Here is a 20,949-nt window from a genome sequence, read left to right as displayed (position 1 = left end):
AGACTGAATGTGCTGTAGTGAGCAGAAAGCAGTTCTATGTAAGCAGAGCTCCAGCCAGTTTGTCCCAGCTCGAGAGGGCCCCAGTACCCACAGACACTCAGTGCTGCCCACTCAGCTCTTTTCCTTTGTCTTCCACACTATTGTTTGCTCTTTCAAAAGAGGGGACCAGGTACAGGGATGTGGACCATTGTAGGTGAGAGGGGTGGAGGTTTAGATAGAAAGAGAGAGAGAGTCAGACAGACATTAGTAAGAGACATTTATCACTGCATAAAAATTCAATTCAACCCCTCAGTCAGGAAGAAACCTGATCTGTAATCTATAACCAGCAATCGTTTTTTATCTGATTAAAAGAATATCATTATCAAAAGAATACTTGTGCTTAAACTTGTGGTGTTGGCGCATCGGAGATGTCACATGCCTTTGGTGTGAGAGACCTAGGTTCGAATCCACTGTGAGACACCAATGTGTCCCTGAGCAAGACACTTAACCCCTAGTTGCTCCAGAGGCGTGTGACCTCTGACATATATAGCAATTGTAAGTAGCTTTGGGTAAAAGCGTCAGCTAAATGTAAGATTTAATAAACTTGAGATGCCTGTGTGTCTTGAAGAGCCCATTATGAGAGTGTGTGCATCTAGAAGTGTGTATTGGCTCAGACTGAGCAAAACTGTTGTTCCCTTAAAACAATTTTTGCATCAGAGAACTCAAGATAATGAGCAACGGCTAAAAAGATCTCTAGGATATGTAAATTTAAAAGTGACATGTGAGACCCAACAGAATTAGATAAGGGCATGAACATCGTCAGTTGGCATATATAAAGGATGTGTTTGAATACATATCTGCTGCTATGTAAATGTCAATGACAGTCTCCATTATATGCCCCATTAGCAAAATTATTTTATTGTGGGACACATGCCCAGAGGCCCAAAGGAGTCTGGCCCCTCCACCCCAAATGAATCGAAGACCCCATCCCCCAAAGTCACCACTCTTTCATGTATCTTCAGGAGCCCCATTTCCAACTCCCAGTCAAGAGCAAAGCTGTCTTGAACCTTTTATTATTTCATGATACAAATCAATCAGAGGCAACTCCCTTTCTGATAAACATTAGGAATTCTATCCTTTTATCACTACTGCCAGCAAAAAGCAGATGGCCCCAACATCTAGCACAAGGGGCCCTTTGGGACTGCAAACGGGCTGAGGGGGAACGTGATTACTCACCCTCACGTCGTTCCAAATCCACAAGACCTTCATTCATCTTCAGAACACATATAAATCTATTTTTGATCAAATCGGAGATTCTCTGACCCTCCATAGACAGTAAAGCAACTGAAATGTTCCCAGGTCCAGAGTTCAACTGTAATTTTATGAAGCTGCGATAATACTTTTTGTGTGCAAAGAAAACAAAAATGGCTTTTTTAACAATTCTTCTCCTCCAAATACTGTCTTCTGCCATTATTGAGAGTACCTCTGCACATAAACAATATGTGTGATGCTGTTGACCTAGAACATGTATACGCTGAGCCTTGTTTACATGCAGAGGAAAAGCAACATGCACGCATCATGGTATTCTCCATAATAGCGGGATTTGATTTAGTCAATTTTGAAATTGATTAACTATTGTCCCGCCCTCACACCACTGTACACATCATCAGAGAAAAGAAGTCATTGCAAGGGGGAGAGGATGCTAATGTTTTTGATTTTCAGATTGTCAGCACATTGTCTACCAAGATCTAGTTTTACTGGTGACCATACAAAGGGCCCAGTTTGCTTTGGATCTCGTCTTGTTTGGGTAGATGATGCTATCTGTAAACCAGCGTGTAAGCATGTATAGGCTACAGTATAATTTGACAGATTAGACTAATAATATTATTTTAACTACTCAATCAACCCAAATTACAGTATGTCACACCACGTGGTACCTACAAGTTTACTTATATCTTGATTTAATATGCATCATGGTGGCAAATATCCATCCCTGGGCAAGACAAGCAAGTCTACTCTGTGTCTTCTAATGTTCACCGGCACAACTATTGTTTTGAAGCACCCACCGGCATTACCCACACTGTCTTTGATAGAAAAACAGCTAAATTAATTCGCTCGTTGTTCTTCATCCGTGGGCGCGAAATGCGTTTAACATACTAATCAGACGTGCCCCTCTCGCGCTGCTGTATGTAGGCGCGCGCTCGCTCTAGCTGTATGTATGAAACATAGATGCTGCGACTGAGCCCCCCCTCCCCCGCTATCATTCATTCTTTCGTCTATCATTCGGACTAAATACAGACGAGAGCGACACGCCGGAGGTCGCATGGACACAAGGCTTTATGACAATTACGAAGGAATTCAAATATTCGACGAGAACTGAAATAACGGTTTGAAATCTGTGTGGTTAACGCACCTGAGCTCACCGTCACGCGAGGGATTCGCTTTATGTTTCATAACCGCCCGCGCTACTCGGGCTGAGGAAAAAATATCCCACACACAAGGATGCGGATTTAACGGAAAACTATCGAGAGCTATCTGGCTTTTAAAACGGGAAGAAACCAGAAACACCTATGTGAGCTGGACGAAACCATTCCGCTTTGTCTTCGCCTGAGAGAAACGTTGAGATTCGTTGGATTTGAAAACACAGCCACGCCATAGGTAAGTCTGTGTAGCTGTAATGACTGTTCATTAAATATCAAGCTTTAGTCGTCGCGAATTAACAATGGCCACCAACGCATTTTGCGGTTGTCAAAATTGTGAGGTAATGTAAGGTTCAGATATCTCACACGGGTCGCGTGTGTGTGAGAGAGTGAGTGTGAATGACCATGCTGCTCGCCTTTTGTTTCGGCGTGTGTCTGTGCGTCCACCGCGCACATTCGTTTTTGCCCAGACTATCATGTGAGCTTTCCACCCAAACATTACGGTTCAGCACACTAATGTGAGGGATATGTGTGCGAGCGGAGGCTACCTGGCGTTTTCAATGCAATGCAATGTTATTTAGCTCGCATCTTGGGTTCCTTGCATGCCATCTGCTGTGTTATTTTGATTTTGTCATAGGTGGTGGAGGGGGATGCGTGGCCTCACGAGCTGTTGCGCTGTCTGAATCCAAGACTGGAGAAAAACATCACTACGATATTGCCAAATTGCCGTGGAAAGGGAGGACAGGTATATAAGTAAACCCAATGCAATTAACTGTATTACACAACAACGTTTAATGCCAGTGTTTTGGAAGGCTATCGTTGGCAGATTAGAGCGTTTAACGATTGAATCGGACATGACAGTGCCTGCTATTGCATGCTGTATAAATGGAGAGATAGGGCGAGAACACGGGATTTGATGACATTAACGTACCATGCGGCGGAGGATGGAGGGGGGATTACAGCTCGTGCTGCTGTTGACCGTCAGTGTCTCATTCATTTGGGCAGGCTGAGCTCTCTCTCATCTCGTCTGGATGGGGAATTCGAGGCGCTGCATAGTATCCCTTCTTTATTGAGCCCTTCGTTTGAGTACAACTGATTTATTTTTAGTCTCTTTACTGGACTTGAGTCAGTTTTCAGGTAATGTGACAATATTCTTCCAATTGAACAGCAGGTGAATAATGTTGTACTTTCTGTCTGTTCCTTCCTCTGTGGTTGAGTACGAGATGTACTGTCTGTATGTGCTATCTAAACAGTTAATATAGGAAATGTTGAGCTCTGGTCCCTATGTAATCACTCTCAGCGGGCCTTTAGATAAAAGGGAAGAATTGTTTTTGCCTGTCTGTGAGTTGAGATATTGGTTTAATCACGTTTTATAGGATGTTCAGTCATAGGTTTTCGAGTGGTCCTTAACTTGCATTTATTTTTCTCTCTTTCACATTGCTCAGTATCTCATTAAGTAGCACATTATGAGATATACCAACATGCAATTATTGAAATGACTGATTTAGTCATATCATATTGTGATGACCCATGATTATGAATACAAACTTTTAAGGGAAAATTCACCCAAAAATAAGAATACTGACATTGTTTACCCTCATGTCCAAACCTGATGACTTACTGGTTTTTAGGGTATTTAAAAATGTTAACCAAATGGATAAAAACACTGAGACATTTCTCAGAGTATCTGCTTTTGTGTTCTACAGAAGAAAGTCATACAGGTGTGGAATGTCATAACGAATGACAGAAATTTCATTCTCTTTAGCATTTCGTATTGTTGCTGTGCAGATAGAACAAATAAATAAAAGCACATTTAAACAGGAGTCTCTGGTTGAACAGAGTGTGCAAAAACTACAAACCAGCAAGTTAGCCTATAACCTGGTGCCAACAGGAAGTTCTTTAAAAGAACAGAACTCGGATGTTTCATTTGAGCCAAAATTGAAAGTAGTGAACAGAACTTAGTTATGCATTCCATTTGTTTTAGAACAAATCTCTCTTTTTTTTCCACCCAGTTTTAGGAATTTTAAGTCATATTGAGAAATGTAATAATAATAATATTAGAAATATATAATGCATTAGAAATGTACTTATTTCAAAAGTAATTTCTTCACTTTCAAGCTTGTTTAGTCCTCAAGACTTTATTTTGCTGTAGGACTGATGGAAAATCAATAGTTTTTAATGTGCTTCACATTCTAAATCTGGAGAAATGCTGTCAACTGCATTTTAGTGTTTTATCTTTTGTTTATATAAAAGTAGGGCTACACGATTAATCGAATGTGATTGTCATGGGCTTCTTGTCATTAAAGCTGGTTTTGTAATCAGTAGTAAATCTTAAGCACGTGCTTTCTGATGGAGCAGAATTTACTACACAGAGCCATAGTTCACTGAAAAGCTACGCAAAATTGCGTTCATAATCGCGGACGATTTAATTGCGCGATTATGATATAGAAGAAATCGTTCTGTGAATATGAAAGCTGTATGCGTAGCTTGTCTGTGAACTATGGCTCTGTGTAGTAAATGCTGCTCCATCAGAAAGTGCAAGAAAATACCACATTTGATAAGTTTTTACTCCAAACTCTTCATAACGTCAGTCGAGTGTTTGAAATAAATCCTTGTGAGATGATGTGGCTTCTTACACAGAATAAGGCACGCAACATATTTCATATTATTCTAAGCAGTGATTAAGGCTATGTCAATTAGCAATGCATTATTATATAGTTTATTATAATAAAATTGATAAGAAGACGAACTCCGATAAAACATGTTTTTAATAGGTAGTTAAATCTTCTGTTTATTCAGCAACTGCTATAGGGATTTCCTGGGTTTCTTCTGCAAGGCATATTTGGAGTTTCAGCGCGAGAGCGCCCTCTGGCCTTCAGATGGAGATTTACTGCTGATCACAGAACCGTGCTTCACTGAAAGATACGCATGACAATCGCAGTTTCTGCCTTATTGTGATTTATCGCCTTTCTGATTTAATTTCGTTTAATCGTGCAGCCCTATATAAAAGCAATAAAAATATTTGGAGTTATGCAAATGTGCCATTCCTGTTATGCCAGTACATTTTGAGCTCTTTGAATAATTGAGCTGCTCTAGAAATTGCTGAGACCTTGAACCTCATAGATGGGTGTGGATGGACAGATTGAACTAAAGATAATTGGAATCATGCTAGCTGACAGATGGACAGACAGATCTGCTCAGATGTACTGATGAATCATTGGCTGCAAGTGGCTGTGTTTGCTGGTTGATGAATGAATGAAGAGATAAATGGATGGATGCATCAGTATAGTGGAACCAGTGAGAGGAATGCGACGTTGGCCCCCCAGAGTGCTGACAGTCTAAATCCCCCCGTACTCTTCTCTCTGTATGTTGCTGTGGGTGAGACCACTATTGTCCCGATGCACAGGATGCTGTGTTTCTCTAAGCCAAGTCATCATTACTACTGCCGGTGCTTTTGTTTTCACTAATGCCCCTACATTCCTGCCCACCGCCACACTAGGGCACAGAGATGGGCACAATGATAATATGATCTGTATCAGCATTTAGCATTTGTGTGACTGGTCAGCTGGACGAACAGCCAACACTAAGCAAACCAGAGTCAGTTCCAGAATCTCAGCTATACCTCTACTGATTTATGCAATTTGTATAGCTTGAAATTCATGCCACTGGAAAGGTTTCAATATATGTTTATTATAATTATTGATATGGTGTTGGGTATCTTCTGTCAGAGCAGGGTAAAGGGGAGGCCGATATAATCTGATGTAAAATCAGCTGGACAGCTTCCCAAATGTCTCTTAGTAGCTCAGTTGCTTGGAGTAAACGTCTTTAACTTCCACAAAACCTAATGTCTGGGTCAGAGATATTGCAGTCAATGTAGTTTATCTGACAAGTATTTTAACTCCATTAGCAGTTTTGCAGAGCCAAATTCTGGCATGTTCAAGCCCAGTATAATTGCAGAAAATATGATTCTTTGGTCTCCCTAACTGGGTGGATCTGTTAGATTGACATGGCAGTTTAGAAGTTTAGGTGGGAAATGAACAGCTCAGGGCTTGAATTAACTTTTTTACTTGGTAGCACTGGTGCTAAATGTCAAAAAGTTAGGAGCACCACCAAAAATGTAGAAGCACTCACTAAAAATTTAGGAGCATCACAATTACAAATTATATATTAACAGATTTTATCTGTACATTCTTAACTTTAATGCAGATTTTAGATTGGTTAATATTAGCTGTCAATCACTCACTGCTTACGCTAACTACCATGAGAAAAAGAAAGGGCTGATGAAGAGAGAATATGAAAAGAACACTGACAGATTTCTTTTGTAAACAACCTAAAGTTAAGCTCTTCTTTGGCAAGGGTTAGGATGGTGTATGAGGTGTTAAATTTTATATTCAGCCAATTGCATGGAATAGCTGGCATCTAGGGGTGTGCAATATTGAAAAAAAAGGTATTTAGATGCATTTACACACTGATTAATGCAGGACATGAATGCATTTAACTGGCAGTTAATCATGCATACATAATATTTTAATATTGTTAACATTAAATGTTAAATACTGATATTTGCCATTTATGCTGCGGCGCCCGGGGAGCAGTTGGGGGTTCAGTGCCTTGCTCAACGACTTAGGTGCCCTTGAGCAAGGCACTGAACCCCCAACTGCTCCCCGTAAATGGCTGCCCACTGCTCCGGGTGTGTGTTCAGTGTGTGTGTGTTATCACTGCTCTGTGTGTGTGCACTTTGGATGGGTTAAAAACAGAGCACGAATTCTGAGTATGGGTCACCATACTTGGCTGAATGTCACGTCACTTTGAAATATTTGAAACTTTAAATGTGAAATGAAAACCACCAGAGGGTGGCAACAAGTCACTGTTAATAAGTGAGTCATTGTGATTGAACCGAATCATGTAACGAATGATTCATTCAGGACCGAAACTCCCTCATGTTGCTCAGAGACGCAAAACAGTGCTGTGACTTCATGCTTGTAATGATTTCTGCGTCTTTCTCTGATAGTTTTAAATACTTGCACACTGCCGACATGTTTGCTGCATTAGTGCTTGCCTCTATTTGACCACGTTAGTCAGTGTTCGGTACATATTATTCTGCCTTTTTGCTTATGCAATAAAACTTAATAATTTCAGTTGCCGAATATTCGTTGCACCCCTTTCTAACATATTTATTTTAATCTTGAAGAAAAAGCACTGTCACAATTGCTTATTCATATATAGTGTGGGGCCATTCTTAAAAATATTTTGGTTTGCAGTAACAGTAAAACATTTTTAAAAAAGGGTCGGTAGGTAGGTCTGTATTTTTTTTTTTTCAAGTTTCAATGTAAAAAAAAAAAGTACATTTTGGTGATGGTGATTACGTAGGTATGAATTTAAACAAATTAGCATATCGTGACGTCACTGACTGGGTCTTTAACCCGTGCCTTCGGGCACATCATTGCAAACCTCATTTTGATGCAGGCTATATAGACCACAAACAAATTTAAATCTTTGTCAAAAACATGTTTATTGCATGAATTTCAGGTGAGAACAAAAAAAAAAGAGGTCTGTTATGCTGTTTTACTTGCATTCACCGCTAGGAGGACCTACAAATGAGAGACCGTTTACTTTGCTTTCTTGGGTTGTCACTTTTGTGAAAAAAAAATTCCTGTTTGATTTGACAGAAGTGTTCATTAAATCGATTGAAAAATCGATTATGCATGTCTAAATACGTTTTATACGGCAAATAACACCAAATATAAGTAAATCCACGGACAACAGGCAGGACGAATGTAAAGATTCAATATATTGGTAAAGACCAATATTTCTGATGATTTATTCGAGTGAAGTTTGTGCACAATGACAAACAGGAGTGCAACATTCTCGAAAAAAAATAAGCAGAGTGGACTGCCATAACAATGCAAAACATTTACTGCAGGCTTCAACATGGCTGTGTTTACGATTAGAAATGTCAACAACAACAAAAAATGGCATAGGCGATTCTAGCCCGAATTTGTATGCATGAGACTTTCTGAATACTGGCAGAATTCACATTTCTGTTGAAAAAAAGCTCATTGTGCAGTAGTATTATTTGCTGTTATGTGTGTGTGTCCGAAGCTGCAGTTGCTGTGTGACATGTGTTCCAAAAAAAAAAACCTGCATACGCTTCGAGAGAAGGTCGTTAAAATCTATTTTCTATTTTCGTTTTCGAAACTTGTGTTGGTTGGTCCAATCGATTCGTGCAATAGATTTGCGAACATAAAGTGACAGTCAACACGGTCACTGTTTTAGACTAGACGGGAGAAGGGATGGGAAAAGATCTGGGCACAGTTTTTCCAGAACTTCGTGCCAAGTTAAAGTGATGTCGAGCGTTTTAATGAATTTTTTTGATGTATTATGGTGCCCGAACCCGTATGACTGAACAGTGACCGCGAACATTTTGTTTACTGCAGCCGCAGCCATCATTACCAAGCGCGAACCGTTGACTCTGACAATAAATGAGAGTATGAAATGAAGTGAACGCACAGGCCATAGTGTGACATCCATCGAAACATAAATGAAGTCACAAGTTTTTTTAAAAGAAAGAACGTAGCCTTCGTTTGTATGTAGTCCTAGGCAATTTATATATTTACAATACTTACTCAAATATAATTAATTAATTAAAAATAATAATAATTAAAAATTATTTTATTGCTTTTGTATTTGTTGTTTGAAGAGTAAAAAAAATTGGTCAGTCTTAAGGCAAATTTACAACCGGCAAGTCGGTCGGACTAAAAGCAAAAAAAAGGTCAGGTCACCTGAGATTTTTCACTGTCAAGTAGGGCTGCACGATATTGGGAAAAAATGACATTGCGATATTTTATTTTTCTGCGATATATATTGCGATATTTTTTCTTACAAACAAAAATGGGGTGAGCACACTTACATTCTCATTTTAAATGATTTAAACATCGACACCATCGTGTCAATTGATTAATATGCGCGAGGGAGAGAGAGCAAGACAGCGCTCGTGTTGTTTGAAAACGGCTCGCTCTCTCTCGGTCTCTCTCTCTCTCTCTCTCTCAATTCAATTCATATTGCTTTATTGGCATGACATACAAAGGTACATATTCCTAAAGCATTGTACATAGCAGAATAGAAACAAACAAAACAAAAATACATATATATTCATAAGAAAAAAAAATTACATGCAAAATAAATCTATATACATTTCTATAAACATTGATGGTACTTCTAATGTACTCTCTGTCTGTCTCTCTCGCGCGCGCTCTCTCTCCCTGTCTCTCGCACGCGCTCTCTCTCCCTGTCTCTCGCGCGCGCTCTCTCTCCCTGTCTGTCTCTCTTGCGCGCGCTCTCTCTCTGTCTCTCTCGTGCGCTCTCTCTTCCTGTCTGTCTCTCTTGCGCGCGCTCTCTCTGTCTCTCGCGCGCGCTCTCTCTGTCTCTCTCGCACGCTCTCTCTCCCTGTCTGTCTCTCTTGCGCGCGGTCTCTCTGTCTCTCGCGCGCGCTCTCTCTCTCTCTCTCTCTCTGTCTCTCTCGCACTCTCTCTCTCTCGCTCTCGCTCTCCCTGTCTCTCTCGCGCCGCCGCGCGCTCTCTCTGCCCTGTTAAACTTGCATGTGGTTTTCAGTCCTGTCAATTATAAACTTTCACTCTATGATGGTTAAGCTGTGCAATTAATCCGCGAATCACATTCGTCAAGGGCAGGGGAGTAGCTGGCCCGTACAGTTAATGAATAACGGATCAACTACGACAGCCTACATCGCACATCCTGCGATGTGACTATCGTGGATTTGTACATCGCGATATCGATGCTTAAACGACACATCGTGCAGCCCTACTGTCTAGAGTATATATGCTTTTCTTTGTTGTTTTTTAATTTTTTTTATTTATTTGCATTATGTTTACATTTGGTCATTTAGCAGATGCTTTTATCCAAAGTGGCTAACAAATGAGGACAAAAAAAATTAAGTCAAGTAGGGCTGAAACGATTCCTCGAGTAACTCGATTACAAAAATTGATCGAGGCAAATTCCTCTGCCTCGAAGCCTCTTTTAATTTATTTTAAATCTCATGTCAGGTTCTTTCGCAATGATTTATTTAATGTGACACAAAGCGTTTACGCCACCCACAAAGCAGAGACACAAGCGCTGCGTCTGAAATCGCATACTGCAAGGAGTCAGCAGTGTTTTGATTTAAGGGCGCAGGCAAACGTAAAGAGAACGTCGTGGCGTGTGTCCATTGCAAGATAGAGCTGGCATACCACAACTAGGGCCCTGTGATTTTCGTAATGCAGAAAACGCAGAGGGAATTGCGGAATCCAGTCATAAAAACGGAATATACAGTTAAACGCGGAATGGCACGGAATTTGCCAAATTTTGAATGAATTAATCAAAAATAGGTCATTGCACTTACATCAAATCACGATATGGACTAATATCTGTAAATATTAAGCTGGAACAGTCTATTTAAATATGAATCCTGCATGTTCTGCGTGTCTGTGTTAATGAATGGAGCAGAAGCGCGTCTTCCTTCATCACACACACTGAAGCGCGCGTAACGCTCCGGTGATTTCAGCGTCTGCTGTCTCACTAAATAAGGACGTGAACACATGAACAACATCTCCAGAACTGCTCTGACAGTCACTTCATGAGCATTTGACCGTTTGATTTGAGTAAAACTAGCGTCACATACACAGAACTGTAAAGGTACGTCAACCCGTCAAAATAAAAGTCCAGTTAAAGACTATTGTTCAGCAGAATCTACATAGCCTACCACAAAAAAAAAAAAAAAAATCAAACATTATTTTTAAAGGTTTAATCACACAACATTTCTTCCATGTTTTATTTTTAATAGTAAATCCCCTTTGTTTACCAAAAAGTTGTTAATTTTGAATAATTAAAAGATAAATTAAATTATTGTTTTATGTGTTTAATGTTTAATGTGCATCATGCTTTATTTAAAACCCCAACTGAATGGCACTTAAATGCACTTAATTCATCTGTCAACTTTGTTGTCATTGTTCACAGTACAAGTACAGACAGAGAAACAATGGGTACTAATTAAATGTTTATTTTTGATGTATGCATTGCATTCTATGCATTTAAAAAATAAAAATTTTCTAAAAAAGGAAACTTAGTTGTTCATTTTAAGAGGCCTGTGACGGTCACGGAGGGACCGCACATTCAACATGGACGATAATACGCACAAACACACACCGAGACTGTTTGGTGATACAAGAGTTTATTGTAATTATTGATCAGAGAGTGAATAAAATACCTGCAACCCTCAGGCCACACTCTCCACTGCAGAAACAAACACAGACTACCTTCCATTACAAAGACATTCAGATTTATACTGGTGGCCAGCACCATTACCACATGTGGAGGGACAAACTCACAGAAAACACTTTACACATGTTCCCTTAAATATACAGAGTCTGAAAGAAACATATTGGCATGATGTTTTACTTAATAAATCTACTTTGATGTTATTAATTAGTTCACATTAAACAGGAAATAACAGCAACAACTCGGCCACGTTGCCCCTGAAACCCCCACGCTCAATTAATACATGGTAGATTCCCACCCTAAGCGGAACCAATTATTCCTGCCATTGTTTCTTACCAGGACTCTAAAAATCACGGGACAAACGCTACACGGGTTACAGGTAGCTACACATAGTTTATAGGTATTTCATTCACTCTCTGATCAATAATTACAATAAACTCTTGTATCACCAAACAGTCTCGGTGTGTGTTTGTGCGTATGTGTGCGTATTAACGTCCATGTTGAACGTGCGGTCCCTCCGTGACCGTCACAAGACCCAGGAGTCCTATTTTATCTTGCATAATTATTATTGCACTTTAATTAAGCAAAAACACATTTTATCCGATTACTCGATTAATCGATGGAACTTTTGGTAGAATACTCGATTACTAAAATATTCGATAGCTACAGCCCTAAAGTCAAGTCAGTTTTATTTGTATAGCACTTTTAACGTTACATAATAATACTACTACTAATTCTACTAACATACTAACAATATACAATGCACTAAAGATTGGTGAGCTACTGGGGTCATGAGTATTATTATTTGCTAGTTGCTGAAATCAAAACAGGGATGGTAATAGATCAGTGCCAGCCAGTGAGATTGCCATTTGTGCATTAGCTTCGCCCACTACAGGAGAAACCAGCATATCTTCTGCTTGTTTTAAAAAGCTGAAAAATTCTAAATGAGCTCCATTATTTTGACAGGAAAATACAACAAAGAATATAGTTTACATGTAGCATGTCAATTTAGCGTTGTAAGACTCTTGCTCTTTCTCTTTGAATGTTTGAGAAACAGCGCTGTCAGCAAAGCGACGGTGAGTCGTGCGCCTTCACACAGAGTTTACAGTTTGGCAAACACAGGTGCGCTGTGTGTCCATTGAGATGAATTGAAAAAGTACAGATCGCTTGATGGAGAGTGAAACTCTGAAGCGCTCAGTCAGTGTTCAGCGAGTGAAAAAATATATCTGTGCTAAACTTTTAAGCCTTGAACACACACTGGTGAGTAAAATCTAAGAATTTAGAGATAGACATAATTTTTCTATTGAAATGCAGGCTGTCTGACTGATGATTAGCATGCTCATAAATACACCTGTGAAGTCATACAGTAAACAAAATAAATTAAATTTATTCAATGAAAGCTAGTCATGACATTGGCAGGTATTATTTTGATGTTACATGAACAGTAGCATTTAAACATGCTGCAGCTGCTGCTTTTGCTCAAAACAACTACATACTTATGTATCACTAACAAAAAATGTCAAAAGTGCATTACAGCACTCTGTGTCCACAGTGTCCTCTCAGTGGAGAGAGACAGGGCTTTTTTAGTCCAGTCCCCTGTACTAGTTGAGAAGACTATATTTAGTACTTCACCTCTCTTCTAGCTCAGAGTTCATAGATCTGCATGTTCTCTCTGGAGGGAACCACTCAAACACCTGAGATTATTGAATCACATCTAGCAGTTTTTAGCAGTATACTTTTCTGTAATACAGTCTCAAGGCAATACACACACACACACACACACACACACACACACACAGCACATTATTACTATATTACTGTGCCATAGTAAAATACATGTGCCTATTTTTTGATCAGTTGACCAGCTATCTGCCCAATCAGGTATCTATGTGACACAGTTCGTAGTTCTTGAGAGTATGGTTCCTCTCATTCATTGCATGGCACAGCGCAGAGGGAATACAAATGAGATAATACACCATATAAGGAACTACAGTCTATTTTACTAAGTATGACGTCTTGTCGCAATTTTGCGACTTTGGCGCTTAGAGGGTTAATTTTACATGGCTTTCTAAACATGCGGCTCTATTGTGTGAGACACGAGTGCAACGGTAATAGAAGATGTCCCTCTCTAGAAAATGCGTGAAATATGCGTTCTGTGTGAATGACTTGGTTTCAGTTTTGATGTTGTTCACTTTTATGTTGTCATTGCATCTCGTGCACCACTGATAAAGTATATACTTTATAAAAAGTATAATTTGACCATCCGCATCTTCGCACCGTCCGCATTATGTAATTTTCGTCATCAAGAGGGCTCGCGGACAGCTGCGCATCCGTCCTTGCGGTCTCAAAAAGTGCCTGCACGCGGACGGGGTGCGCTGCTGTCAACAGCGCACGCACGAGGTGAATGATGACAGAAGTGGTACTGCTTGTCGAGCTCGTCTGCCTTCTGAAAGTTGTGCGGATGAGGCTGTGTGTGAGACGGAACAAAACGCGGAATGTGAAGTATACCCGGGGCGGGCCTTAAAGCTGCCTCCTTAACGGACACCTAAAATTCGAATGCAACATCTTAGCATTCAAATGTGGATTTTTTTTTTTTATTCAACGAATATTCGAAATTCTAATTTTTTTTGACAGCCCTAGAACTCACAAAGCCTTAACATTTCAAAAATATGAAATTCTTTGTTCAGACAACTGTGTTTGACTAGTTGGGGCAACATGTGGGGTAAATTTGTTTGTCTTAAAAGGGTTTTTATGTAGTTTCAAGAAAATATAATTTTTTTTTGTTTTGGAGACTCAAAGGGTTTCGTAAACTGGAAAATGTGTAGTTGCATTTTTTTTCCAGTGCATAATACAATATAGGTAATGGCATATATTTTATGTTTACATTGTGCACTACCTGTCAGGTACAATATTTTGATTGTTTGCCTCTTGTTTTTTAAACCCATAAATAATAATGTACTCCTTCTAATAAATTTATATTGTAATGTACTCATTCTAATATATTAAAATAATCTTAACATTGCTGGTAGGTTATCATTGCACAAATCAACACACTCGCTACGTTTAAAGAGTTCTAAACTAATGCACTGTCTTTAGTGTACCTCACGCACACACATTTAGTCACTAGCTCACACTGCATGCACACAGACATTCATTTTGGCACTGCCCCGCAATTTTGACCTACATTTATCTTTCTCAACAAGGAGCTGGTAACATCAGAATTTCTAAAGGAATTAAATGTTTGTATATATGAGGGATTATTTATATATATCTACTTTATTTTCTAACAAAAATAATGATAATCTTGTTTGTATTGTTCAGAATTTTTATATTGTTGCATTTCTGGTATTTTTCAAATATTCGAGGCTATGAAACTAGTAAAAACTAGTCAAATCCTAATAATAGGTGTTTTTTTTTCTTTCTTTTTCTTTTTTCTCTTTTCTCTGATGCACTCATTGCAGCCTGTTAACATTGTACCCTGTAGTCATTTTGTGTGCAGTATGCATCAGATGGTCCCTGAATGTCTGTGCGTGTGCTGTATATAGCTGAGACCAGCTGGAATGTGCCCAGTGGCTACTGAAACCTTGCTAAATAAGCAAAAAAAGGAAGAAAAAATCTTGTCTCTTGATATTGTTGATGGGTTGCTAACTTTTGATCAAATTCTGCAATTATCATATTCTTATTATGGCCATGACCACTGCTTTAAATGGACCTACTTTTATCATGAAGATGTCTTTGTAAACCCTAGTGGGTCCTGTTAGCTTAAGAATCTAGGTTTTTTACATGGTGGGTGCTGGTTTCAGTTTAGGTAGGGGCAAACCTATTATGAAGATCAATTTTCTTCGCTGTTCCAGGTTGTAGTAGTGCAAATACATCACATCATACCATTTGACGGGCTGACTACAGTCCATGTCAGCTCTCAAGGTCACAGTTCAAATCATTATCTCATTTTAGTTGCTCTGAAAAGGACCACTAATATTCGAAGGGGGCTTAATATTGTGTGTGGGTTAGCACAGTGCTCTAATCAGACATCAGCAGGATTAAAGCATCTCATCTGCTCTTCATTTACCTGCTCAGGCAGTAAGAGGAATTTGTCTGTGTCTACAGTGTTGTGTGATAATACTCTCGTTCTAACAGGGTCAGTGTGTGTTAGTGAGCGCGAGGCAGACTAATCTTATTACAGCAAATCTTGAGTGTGCATATACGTGATAGGGCTGGTCCGAATACCATTTTTTGAGCTTCGAAGCTTTGGTTGTAATCAACACCGAATATTCGAAGCTTCGGAGGGAGAGGCTGAACATATTCTTCTCTCTAATAAAGGCAGGAATCTCTGCGTGTCTGTCGGTCTGTTTGCATTTTTATATGCAGTGTATAATTTTATGTCGAGAACAGTTCATCCAGTCAACTTCACGCGTGGCGGGTGTGTTGCTGTGGACCAAAGGGAGAGAAGTGCTGCAATTTGGTGCAGTATGGACAGAATTAATAAACTTTTAATAAACCACAGAACAGCTCAAGCCGGAAGCGGTCAGCCTCACAAGGACTTGTATGCTCAGAGAATGGACATTGCACTAGTGATACAAAACACACAGGTCTGCTTAGAGCAATACTTTTAATATAGACAAATTATTATTAAGCTGGGCTACTGTACTTTTTTTTTTTTTGCTGTATTCGCAAGTATTTTCCAAGTAAATTAAGTGCACATTTTTATCATTTGTAAAATAACTGATTAACATGGAAGACAAATGCAGCTTGTTTTTTTTTAACACCAACAATATACTGTAGGCGTAGTACTAACAGAACTAACAGTAGCCTTCTCTCTGGCCGAACCAGTTTCATTCTGTTTCGATTCGGGCAGGTCAGCATGGATACGGTTTCATTTTCCACTGTGGTGGTTATAACGGAGCTCTTTGGAATGCAATATAAATGTGTCAGTCATTGCCTTGGTTCTGTAATATAAACAAGCGGTATGGACGATGATCAGATATTTCTGTTTTTGTTTTTTTAATCTGCTATTTACTTTGTTCAGTAACAGAAAAAAAGACAACTCTTGACGTGACAAATAAAATAAACAGAAACAGACAACAGGTATAATATCAATAAGAGCAGATGTTTCCTCCACAGACCAAATTGTCTCAGACATTTTTTAATTTTTTTATATTGAACGCAGCGTAGCTGTTTAACCTACTTGGCTGTTTGATCAAATAGCACGCTTCTTCTTAACTATGGAGAAACTGGCAGCCAGGAAACAGAGTGGCGACTTCACGCACTCTAACAGCACTGCCGAGAATTCCAGGCAGAGAACGATTTGCAATTGTGCCGTGCCGTACCTGGCTCACGTGGAAATACAACTGTAACTGTACTGTATTAAAAAAAAAAAAAACGCACCCCTCCCCCAGTGCTACCAAATCTGCTGCTGGCGCCACCATCTGTAGAATTATTGGCGTTGGTGCCACTGCTTACAAATGTTAGTCTGGAGCCCTGGCTGGGGACTATTTTTAGGTGCTGCATAATATCATTGTGGTGGTGTTGTGTGGATTGTGAAAATGGGTGTTAACTGATCAGTTTTATTGAACTCCGATCTAGACATGGGCTGGTATGAGATTTTGATGGTATGATAACCTTAAGCAAATATATCACTGTGTCACAATATCACGGTATTGTTGTTACAGCTCTGAAATATGTTAATTTTAAATGACTGGGGGAAAAAAATCCTGCTGGACGTTCTATTTATTAAACTCTTTAACTACATTAACATTTACTATTACTAAACTGCACTTCTACAACATTGTTAATTTCAACATTTAGGCTATAGCCTTCATTGTTAAATGAAAATTAAAATATCGCAATGTCATTTTTTCCCAATATCGTGCAGCCCTACTGGACACTATATTTTGTTTTTGAGCAACACACCGAATATTAGAAACAGTAGAATTAGTTTTTTTTCTTTGATTTGTTTCCTAAAAATAAATAAAGACTGACATCTTTATTTAACCTAAATCTGTAATTACTAGGGGTGTAACGGTACGCAAAAATCACGGTTCGGTACGTACCTCGGTTTTAAAGTCACGGTTCGGTTCATTTTCGGTACAGTAAGGGAAAGAAATGCAAACATTAAACTGCATCTTGTTTATTACTATAAACTTTTTTTTTAACCATTTGTTTACAATTGTTTTTTAAATACTTTAATAAAATATATATAAAATAAAAAAGAATAAGAAATAAAATACTGCTGCAAAGTTCTCCACTAAATAAAATACTCTGTCTCAAACCAATATCATATAATAAAATATAATTAAAAATATAAATAAATAACTATGATTACAGTGCAGCATTACCAATCCCAGCTTGTAGGCCTGCTCATGTTTAAAAAATATATATAACTTTTCCAAAGTATAAAGTCTGTTTAAATGCCGACGGGAGCTGCGTTTGAATTACAATCGTTTTTTTCCTAGTTGTAGTGATGTTCACACTCGCGTGATGTCTTTTGAAAACCTTAGGCCGGTGACACACTGACATATTGCAACTGTCAAACATAGTCTATTTTGCCATCAATACTGTTGACTGTGTCCTTTATCAGTAGGCTTTATATTTATGCTCAACATGAAGTATAGATATTGTTGTCGTGAAGACAAGATCCTGGTCTGTCGGCGGCCTCCCTCTATGTCACCTACAGTAGCAGCGCCAGCGCCGCGTCAGGCACGATTCTGGTGTGTAAAGACACAGAAAACGCGAAGCAGCCGTCACGCAACTGACACGCAGCAGAAACGCCACGCTCACGCCACGTAGCCAGTGTGTCACCGGCCTTAGAATCAGCTGCAGAGCGGGATTTGCGCTGAACGCGGAGACTTCCACCACTTAATATGTTCGTTTGGAAACACGAAAATGTACCTATGTTCCGCGATCAAAATATTGCATTCGGTCATTCGGTACACACGTGCACCGTACCGAAACTGTCTGGTACGAATACACGTACCGTTACACCCCTAGTAATTACAGTTATTAATTTTTAGTTATATAATTCATATACATATCATAATAATAATAATCATACACATAATTTGATTGAATAATAATCCAATTTGAAGCAAGAACAGAATGTTCTGACAAGCTTTGTGAAATTATACCACGTAAACTTTTCAGAAGACGGTCAGCTCCCCTCAGAAATACATTTATATAGATGCTCAATATAGACCGACTATACAGTCATACAGACCATTCATATAGACCTTCCAATAGTTTGTGCATCATGAACAATAAGTGGTCTGCCTGCTAGAGTATTTTTCTATTTGCGTCCGTCTTAAGTGTCTCTGGCCTGTGTTAACGGGCGTTAACACTCTTCATATTTTCACATAAATGACATTTTGGAAAATGATTACATTGCAATGTTTGTGCAAGTCCAGAACAGAGAGTTCCAATAAGGCAAAAAACGTCCGGTGGCATGGAGGCATGTGGTCTCTTATTCAATCTCTTTTATTAAAAGTGTGCAGCCAAAAACAGATCATCCAGCTGAGACCCAGTGAAAGGAAAGTTAAAGTAATGAAGGTAAGGCTGTGAAGAAATAATTTTCCACTCAAAAATAAAGGCTGTTACGTGGTGATGTTGATGCTCTTAGGTCTAATTGTGTGTGAACATATGATTAAAACAGTGGTCTCCAACATGGTGTCCGCGAGCACCTGATAGCCCGCGTGGAGTCTCTGAGTCGCCCGCCGAGCACGTTCTATAAATAGCCTGAATTGTAATCTTTAATTTTTTTTTTTTTTTTTTTTTTATGATAATGGCATAAAATGAGAAAATAACTATTGGTGACATTTCATATACCATTAAAACATAATAAAATAATTCAATAATTGAAAATATTTAGAATCTGCACGCCAAGTCAACGTACGTTGACATAGGCTACATTACGTTGTGAAAAAAAAAAATCACTTCTGTGAGTTGAGGCGGTCGCGGGCAGACGGTACATACATGAGATAAATAGAACTATAAAAAAGAAAAAAGATTAATTATGGCTGATGATGCAAGTCATGCAAAAAAGAAGACTTATTATTTCAACGAGGAGTGGGAGACAGAATTCCTCTTCACCAACGTTAAAGATAAAGCTGTATTCCTCATCTGTGGAGCTAGCGTTGCGTTTGCCAAGAGACACAATGCGGAGAGACATTTCACCACAACCCACAAGACCTTCAATGTTCGTTATCCACCAGGTACATCACTTAGAAAAGAAAAAGTTAGTGAGATGAAAACAACATTTAAGCAGGCAGCAATCATTTTTTACAAAACCCGCTAAAAAGTCACAGGCTGAAACCGAAGCTTCATTTAGAGTTGCTCATTTTTTAACGAAACACAAAAAACCTTTCTCTGATGGTGAAATTGTCAAGGGAGCAATGACTGTGATAACCAACACTGAAATGAAATAATGTCCTCAGTGTCCAATGTTCAACTCGGGGCTAACACTATTGCGAGACTAGTCTCGGCTATGTCAGCAAACGTAACGGAGCAGCTGGAGAAAGACTTGGGTTTGTGCAAATGGTTCTCCATCCAGTGTGCTGAATCTGTGGATTCTAGTAGTACAGCGCAGCTCATGGTTTTCATCTGAATGGTATTCAGTGATTTGTCAGTGAAAGAGGAATTTTTAACATTACTGCCCCTCAAGACAACAACGAGGGGTGTTGATATTTATGATGCAGTGAAGAAGTACTTCATGGAAAAGAATGTGCCATTTGAAAAGTTGGTATCGGTAACAACTGATGGAGCCCCTGCAATGACTGGGCAGCATGCAGGCTTCGTTGCGCTATGCAGAGGAGACCCAGATTTCCCAAAGTTTCTACATTACCACTGCATTATACACCAATAGGCACTGTGCGCCAAAGTTATGGGATTTGATCACGTAATGACTCCAGTCATTAAAATCAATAACAGCATCCGGTCCAAAGCGAAACAGCACAGGTCATTCAAGGTACTTCTAGAGGAGCTGTCAGCTGAGTTTGGTGACCTATTCGGTGAAATTCGATGGCTGAGCAGAGGAAGGATTTTGCAACGTTTTTTATCACTTTTGTCTGAAATCAAAGTGTTCATGGAATCCAGAGGGGAGGACACCGCCATGCTTCAGGACACTTAGTGGCTACTGGACCTTGCCTTCCTAACTGACATCACTGTGAAACTGAATAATTTGAACTGTGAACTGCAAGGCAAAAATAAGACAATCAGTGAGATGATCAGTGCTGTAAATGCTTTCAAAGCCAAGATTAGCCTTTTCTCCACGTACTTGCAGAGGAAGAAA

The 20,949-nt window shown here is 39.2% G+C and overlaps 1 protein-coding gene across 5 annotated transcripts in view; it reads left to right on the top strand.

Moving 5' to 3' along the window:
* Positions 1 to 2,203: 2,203 nt before the first annotated feature.
* The window catches only part of LOC132141163 (spectrin beta chain, non-erythrocytic 1-like), an 81,370-nt gene continuing 62,624 nt past the window's right edge, over positions 2,204 to 20,949 (top strand). The window contains exons 1-2 of one of the 5 annotated variants that reach the window (XM_059550452.1): positions 2,208 to 2,637; positions 3,037 to 3,144. The gene's annotated coding sequence lies outside the window, so the exon portion shown is untranslated. Of the gene's footprint in view, positions 2,638 to 3,036; positions 3,145 to 3,279; positions 3,537 to 20,949 lie in introns of those variants that run through there. The other 4 variants (XM_059550457.1, XM_059550450.1, XM_059550455.1 and 1 more) reach the window with 4 other exon arrangements.

The sequence above is a fragment of the Carassius carassius genome, chromosome 5, assembly GCF_963082965.1.
Source record: "Carassius carassius chromosome 5, fCarCar2.1, whole genome shotgun sequence".
Taxonomy (NCBI): Eukaryota; Metazoa; Chordata; class Actinopteri; order Cypriniformes; family Cyprinidae; genus Carassius; species Carassius carassius.
The sequence above is the reverse complement of the archived record's forward strand: the minus strand, read 5'-3'. Positions and strand labels throughout refer to the sequence as shown.